Below are 8,325 nucleotides of genomic sequence, written 5' to 3' on the forward strand. Positions count from 1 at the left end.
ACGCATTGATTACGAGATGGTTGCATTACCCCCCCCCCTTTTTAAGGGATAATAATCTGGTTTTTGGAATACTGATTCCTATAACAACAAGATATATAGTTCACTGTGGGCTACAATTGAATCAAGACAAAAGTAAGTGCCGAGCCCTGGGACCTATGTAGGGTGAAAATAGACATAAATCCTTGATGATTCCAGGTGGAGACAAAATATTTTAGCGGGGTCTTTTGGTTTTTTTTCAATTTAAAGTTCTGAAAACAAATTGAAAAAAATATGAAAATCTTTAATAAAAAACAAACAAAAAATAATTTTCAATATTTTTTTTTACTTAAAGATACAAACAACTTATATAAATACTATAAGCTTTAAAAAAATCACAATTTTCAAATTTAGACTTTCAATATAAAGATTTGTAGAAAAAACCTAACAACAAATTCTAACATATTTCTGATCAACATAGCAATAAAACGTCTTTTGCAAAATCTTTATCATCAAAAATAAATAGCACTTACTAAAGACTTTTTTTCATTTAAACTTATACTTTTCACATTATTTAACTTTAAAGATTGATTTTTTCTAAAAGAAAGGTTGCGTGATTTTTTTATTCATAATTCATTGCCTAATTTTGAGATTTAGATAAAAAACTTTACTACTTTATATTACTGGATAATCTTATAGCAGCGGCTACGCCTCTAGAGGCATATGAGGCCCTTGGGTTGGGGGGGAAGTGGAACCCCCCTTACAATTACAGTTTTTTTTAATGAATAAGTCAAAAACATTTATATTGGAGAGTTAATTCTCTTGGGATAGTGGTGGTACCCTTTCCTAAAATAGTTATAAACCTTACCAGGACATATGAAAAGCTACCATGTAAAGGAGAACCATAGTTCACAAAGACTCACATAGAACCTGTTACTTTATTATAAAGATACATATATACAAAGAAACTCTACAATCAGAGTATGTCTGTTTGTTCATCCGTCTGTATAAAAACAATACAGAACATATTTATTTTGCTTTAGCGGCTACGCCCTTAGAGGCCTTTAGGGGCACTTAAGAGGCAAAGAAGGGGTTGAATTCAACAACTATATTTTTATTTTAGGCTTAAAAAGAAAAAGTTTTTTTTGTGTGTTGTGATCCTTTTTTAAGGGGCGATTTCTCTTCTCTTTCTTAAAAGCGGTTTTGCCTCTAGGGGCAAAACCGCTAGTGATAAAATAATTTTTATCTTGAATTATAATTAAATTGTTCTTTTTCCATTTAATAAAATATAATTGTAATTATCAACCTCAAAGAATATCCAGAATTAGGTAATTGGATTTAACAAGGGAAAAAGACAACATCCATAATTAGTGAAGCTCTTAAGAAAATAGTAAGTGTAACATACAGATACAAAAATATATTAATCAGAGCGAGATGGGACAATGGGCTGTTTATTAGACTAGTCCCCATAGTTTAATAGGAATTTGTTATTCGTTGGCTTAACTACTTAGGGGACCTGTTGCGATTTTTGTTTGGTTTGATTATTAAATTAAGTGCCCAACATTTCAACCATTAACTGAAACATACAGAAGGGTTATCCATGTATCATATTTGGGAATGTAAATCAATTTAGCGGGCATTGTCTTATCCCTTTAGATCCCTGAATAGTAATTAAAAATTATCAATGGTTCTTTTTTTTATATGTAGCTTCTCATTGGTTCTTGGAAGGTTTATAACTTATTTTTGGAGGGTACCTCCACCATCCAGGAGAAATCAACCCCTAAAAAAGGACCCCATTTCACACACAAAAAATAACTTTTTCTTTTTAAGTCTAAAATAAAAATCTAGTTGTAGAATTCAACCACTTCTTCCCCTCTCAAGTGCCCCTAAAGGCTTCTAGGAGCGTAGCCGCTAGTACCAAATAAATATATTCTGTAATGTTTTTATACAGACAGATGAACAAACAGACATACTCTGATTGTAGAGTTTCTGTGTATATATGTATCTTTATAATAAAGTAACACGTTCTATGTGAGTCTTTGTGCACCAAGGGATCTCACTAACCACTGAACCAATATGGTTCTCCTTTACATGGTAGCTTCTTATATGTCCTGGTAAGGTTTATAACTATTTTGGGGAAGGGTACCATCACTATCCCAAGAGAATTAACTGTAATAAATGTTTTTAACTTTTTCATTAAAAAAAACTGTAATTGTAAGGGAGGGTTCCTCTTCCCCCCCAACCTAAGGGTCCCTATGTGCCTCTAGAGGCGTAGCCGCTGCTAGTAGAGTATCCAATGATATAAAGCAGTAAGGTTTTTTATCTGAATCTCAAAATTAGGCAATTAATTATGAATAAAAAAATCACGCAACCTTTCTTTTAGAAAAAATCAATCTTTAAAGTTAATTAATGTGAAAAGTATAAGTTTAAATGAAAAAAAGTCTTTAGTAAGTGCTATTTATTTTTGATGATAAAGATTTTGCAAAAGACGTTTTATTGCTATGTTGATCAGAAATATGTTAGAATTTGTTGTTAGGTTTTTTCTACAAATCTTTATATTGAAAGTCTAAATTTGAAAATTGTGATTTTTTTAAAGCTTATAGTATTTATATAAGTTGTTTGTATCTTTAAGTAAAAAAAAATATTGAAAATTATTTTTTGTTTGTTTTTTATTAAAGATTTTCATATTTTTTTCAATTTTTTTTTCAGAACTTTAAATTGAAAAAAAACCAAAAGACCCCGCTAAAATATTTTGTCTCCACCTGGAATCATCAAGGACTTATGTCTATTTTCACCCTACATAGGTCCCAGGGCTCGGCACTTACTTTTGTCTTGATTCAATTGTAGCCCACAGTGAGTTATAATATGCGAATCATAACAATTACTTACAATTTTGTTAGACTTCTACATGAATATTATGCTTATTCAGTTCTGACACTTTACAAGTGATAATGTTCTCCATTTCAGAGCTTCGCCTTATAGATTTTATCATCCTTTTTATATAATAACTTTGAGGTCATTTTAGAGTGCAAGGTTGCTTTTTATTGATATTAAACTTGTTTAGATATAAAGTTTTAGAATATAATTTCTATATGTTACACGGAACGACAGCAATCTTTTTAAAAGCAAAGCTTTTCTATAACTTTGAGCTATACCTACGTCTTTAATGGTTACCTTATTTTGTTAATTTTGACATGTTAGAATTACCCTATCAATTTCAAATTAAGACTCCTAAAATAGTAAGGTATGATTTTGAAAGCGTAGCAACTCCATATTCGTCTCTGGAATGTCCATACGTCCATTTAAACATGTTGATTTTAACCTTTTTGACAACAAATTTGGTTTTATTAATTTATCCTATTTATCTGATATTTTAATACTGATTACTTTAACAATAAGGTATAATGTTAATCCTACCGATTAAGACCTTGGCTTTTATGGATGTTGTCATTCTTGTTTCATTTCAAACAGGAATCGGTTTTCATAAAAACTAGGTATTTATTTTAGTTACTGTTTTTTTACCTTTTCAAGTCATTTGGAGGTTAAGTGTCAGGTTATTTTAAGTATTTGATTTTATTTGTATCAAAGATATTCTAGAATTCCCTTTTGTCTATCTGTCAGTCAGTCCATAATGCTATTGGGTATTTGTGATCATCTCAGCTGCTACTGGAGGTAAACTGGTGACATCTTCAGTGAAGATGTTAGTACATTCCTTGATTTTTTTGGCTTTGCTACTTATGGATGGTGTTATACTTTTTTTCTATATCTAATAATTTCGAAGTTGGATATGTTAAATCTTACAAGTTGGGCTTGATTGATTTAGGTATAGAATGTATAGATCAAGAATTTTTTTAAAAAATTTATTTTATTAATAGACATAAATAAATTAATATATATCACAGTTTTAACATAATATGAAAATGCAAACATAGTCCATAATCACACTTTCTTTTACAAAATTTAAATGAGTAATTCCATGATATTATAGGTAAAATTAAAAGAAAGATAAAGGGATAGTTGCACGAAATGCATTTGAACTTAATTTAGTGAATTGCATATTTTTTTCTGGTCAATGGTTGAAACTACATCTATATGGCATATATTTGAAAGAATTTCAATTTTTACCACGTAGTTTTTAAAATATTATAATTAAAAATAGTATTTTTGAGATACATGCAATTTATATAGCTAGCTTATTTTCACAAAACAGCATGACTACTAATTTAGTGATGTCTAATTGCTTGTTATTTAGTGTAATACAAAATTAAAAATGTTTGATGGTATATTTGTAAGTTTTGCTTGAAATATTTTTTTCTGAAATGCACTTCATACAACTATCCCTTTACAAAATTAGATCTTTTCATAAAGTGTATTTAACAAAAAATCAGAATATAAATAATTCTATTGTTTCTGGACATTAAAAAAATTTTATTATTTGAATATCTACTAGAAAGTGGACTGCACTTATATACATGTACAAATACATTGCAAGAAGCAAAGAAAGTGTTGTTAGTTAAATGAATGAAAAAATATGGACTGGACTAATGTTTTATGAAAATAATATCAATAAATATGAATACATATATAACAAAAAAAATCACAAGTTAGGCTTGTATAGTGACTATAGTGCCAAATTATTTTAAAAAAAAAAACTCTTCTACAATAAGGGTCAGTCTGTGGATACCACTATTGTTTATTTAGGCATGTTAGAATAGTCATAAAATTGTCATAATAATATTTGTGGAAGACCTCGAGGGGGCTTGGTGTCGCTTCAGTTTCTAGACCTCTCCATGCACCTTTAAAACCATGCGTCTTAATTGAGTTGTGAAGGGTCCAATCTAGTAAATCCTAACTGTGCATGGTAATGAGTTGCGCCTGTTTTGGGCTAAGGCATTCCCCCTACTCTAACTATTTATGTCGTGCACCTGTCATAGCAGCAGTAGGAGCCATTTTAACGTCTTTAACTATGATAGGGTGTTATGCTGAGAATAGAACCTATTATTTCCCCGACGACGAGTGCATGTGTTTTGCGCCACGGTGGCGGGTTAGTAATAATCAAATATCTGTTACCGTTAGATATAAATTTTAAAATGCGTAGCAACTCTACAATAATCACCAGAAGCTTCATAGGTCCATTAGCTTTTATGGTTGTTGTCATGCTTTTTTCGTAAATTTAACTATATTTAAAAGAAGCAAGCCTTAAAATTACTGGCTTTTGTAGTCCACTTTCAGTCATACATGTGGATTTAATGTCAACAGAAAAAAAAATTCCAGTAGCAGAGGCGTGCAATCGCATTTGACACCAAGAAATGTAAGCTGAATAAGTTTATGTTTCAGAAGTAACACAAATACCTTCCCCCTCGAGTTGTCATCATTGAACAGAAAAAAGTACTAATATAAAATTGAGATTGTCATAATTGAACCATTGAACATCTTTCTTATTGACTACGCTTCTAGATTTTGTATCATCAGCTTCAGTTTGTCTAGATATCACTGTCCACGTCGTCTAAACAAAAAAATATAGTTTTATTAGGTAGTTTGAAGACAATGTAAATGTCAAGTTTGGGCTGATTTAATTTTGAAGGCCAACATGTATTTTATTCCGAAGTTTATCTACTCCTTAATTATTCGTTTTTTCAATAAAATCACAGGCGTGCAGAAAGGGGTTGTTTCCAACCCCAGTCAAAATTAAGTGGGGGTGGACTGGATACACCCCATGAAATGTAAAAAAAATTGCGCAATCCGCACATTAATTTTTCAATTCAAGGACACTTGATTTTTGAGTGGGTGGATGGACATATAGGGGGGCGTAGGCAACCCCCTGACACCAAAAATACACCTTTTTGTTGTCTGTTGTACCTTAGCCCCATCGATTTTTGTATAAGGAGGAGGCAAATTTTCAATTGCGCTTCACAAACCCCTCGCAAAACTCCATGTACGCCACTAATTAAATGTGATGTTAATACATTTCAAACATGATTGACTTAAATCCTTCTAATAAAGTAACAGGATGTTTGTTGTTTGTCTGCACTGAAGGATCTCGCTAACCACTGAACCGATTGGGTTCTCCTTAACAGGGTAGCTTTTGATAGGTTCCAGGAAGGTTTATAAGTATTTTGTGGGAGGATACCACCACACTCCCAAGAGAAATCGCCTGTTGAAAAAATTACCTCCCCCCAAAAAAAACATTAAATAAGTAAACATTCTACATATTTATGTTTAAACAATTTTGATCAATAAAAAATAAACCCATATTTATTACAAGCCACTAGCGGACGTGTTTTGGCTTTCAGCTCAAACTGTATCAAATATATACCTTTCACAAATTAAAGAAATACTGAGGTGGTTCAACTTAGAGGTTATTCATATTCTTTATTTCTGAAATTTTAAAATGTAAAATCAAACATATTCTAGTCTTATTAATAGGCAAGAGTAAGGGGCGTAGCTTGACTTAATTGACTTGATAAATTGGCGAAACCACATTTCTTGTATAATTAATAATGAATTAAACATGACAAATGTTGCGAAAAAAAGATATTGTCGTCTAGCTATACCTACTAATCCAAAAAATATAGAGTATCAAGGCAATTAATATGGTATAAGAGTACAACATAATCGCATCAAAAAAACGTAAAAGAAAATCATTATAATTAACTTGATTGGCCTTAATTAACTTTTTTTCTGGAAATGGTCACATTAGAATGGATTGGATACGCTTTGTTTATTGTACCTAAACATATATACGAATATAAACTATTAATCCTGATTCTTCGAAAATATATAAGGAAAGCCCTCCTACATTTTCCAATTTTAGTTTGTACGACTTATAGTTTTGAACAAGGTATTCTGCATTCACTAATTTTGTTGTTAATATTTTTTAAAAGCTCAATTTACTCTAAAAAATCATTTTATTATATGAAACAAACTCGGATATATATATAAAACATAGAACTTTCAAATCTTAGATATGATTGTCGATTGATACATAAGTAAAACAATAACAAAAATCAGCTGCTACAAATTGATCTGTGGAGAGAGGTAGATGGACAAAATATCAGTCAAAATTTTTAACCCATACCCAAATGATTATTTGTAAAAAAACATAAGTAATTATTCATTTTTATCATACTATTTTGCGATAAATATAATTACAGCAGTATAAGACTATGAAAAACAAACTTTTTTTCTTTTATACTATGATAAGTAACTAAAATGAAAACGGAAAAAATACTCAGGAGAAATTTGTCAAATTCTATCAATTCTATAAATTGGTATAAGGATGTTTGTGGAAGTACTAGCCTAATATAGACATTATCCAGATAATTTCCATTTTAAAATACTTCATTTATCGACAATTACACAATAACAAAACAATTAAATAAAAATTTGATATCACACTACAGATTAGACACTGTTAGGAAAACTTTAAAACTACATTTTATATTTAAATTGTCATTGGAAATAGATTTAAACAGTAAAAATGTAGTCAAAGCCGCTTAAAAAATTTTTCTTCCCTTCCCCAACGGGTTTTTTTCGGGTTTAAAAAGTCAGTATTTTTTTATACAAGGAACTTTCAGATATTTTTTTTAGATAATGTTCTTTTAAAAATACTCTTCTTTACGTATATTAACAGAAATTTTTAGCTTCACACTCCCTTTAAGCTATTTTCTTGGGGGGTGGGACACCCCAAACCCCCCAAAAATAAGAAAATCCCCACTTCCAAAATTTTTTATTTTTTAAAATTTTTGTAAACAAAAACCAGTAATTGGGGTGGGGGAACCCCACTGCAACATGGGGCGAAGCCCCCATGAATCCCCCCCCCCAAAAAAAAAATAAACATATTTTTTTTTCTAATTTAAATTTTTGTGTATGCGAACAACCTAGGTTTAATTTTTACAAATTGAAATTTTTGTGTATACGGCAAACAAATTGGGTTAAATTTGTACAAATCAAAATTTTTGTGCATAAAGCGCACAACCTGGGTTTAATTTTACCACAGAGTAATTAAACAAAGAAAAAAATTTTGAATATTTCTATTAAGAAGGGTTGACTTCCCATAACTATATAGGGCGAAGCCCCTAGAGGCTAGGGGCGAAGCCGCTAGTATGATATAATTTAACGCCCTGCATGGACTAGAAAAGTGGCAGGAAAAAGTTTCTCAAAAATCAACCAAATGACAAATCACGGTTGGTCCCTCAGATGTCAAAACTTTATTTTAGTGTTTGGCCAAAATGACTTAGCAATTGTATCTGTAAGTACGTCTAATAACACCCTTTGCTATTTTTAAAATCCCAGAAAATTTTTTTTGCAAGAAAATTGCATAAATTCGCAACCTTTTTTAGAACCACT

The 8,325-nt window shown here is 30.7% G+C and overlaps 1 long non-coding RNA gene across 1 annotated transcript; it reads right to left on the reverse strand.

Annotated features, from left to right (window-relative positions):
* Positions 1 to 3,822: 3,822 nt before the first annotated feature.
* LOC145327189 (uncharacterized) lies at positions 3,823 to 7,631 on the reverse strand. Its single transcript, XR_013882104.1, has 2 exons — positions 6,293 to 7,631; positions 3,823 to 5,482 (listed from the first exon to the last, which is right to left on the reverse strand). It is a non-coding gene; the product is annotated as an uncharacterized LOC145327189 (long non-coding RNA).
* Positions 7,632 to 8,325: the final 694 nt, after the last annotated feature.

The sequence above is a fragment of the Acartia tonsa genome, chromosome 8 (assembly GCF_053477335.1).
Source record: "Acartia tonsa isolate MP-2025a chromosome 8, ASM5347733v1, whole genome shotgun sequence".
In the NCBI taxonomy this organism is placed as follows: domain Eukaryota; kingdom Metazoa; phylum Arthropoda; class Copepoda; order Calanoida; family Acartiidae; genus Acartia; species Acartia tonsa.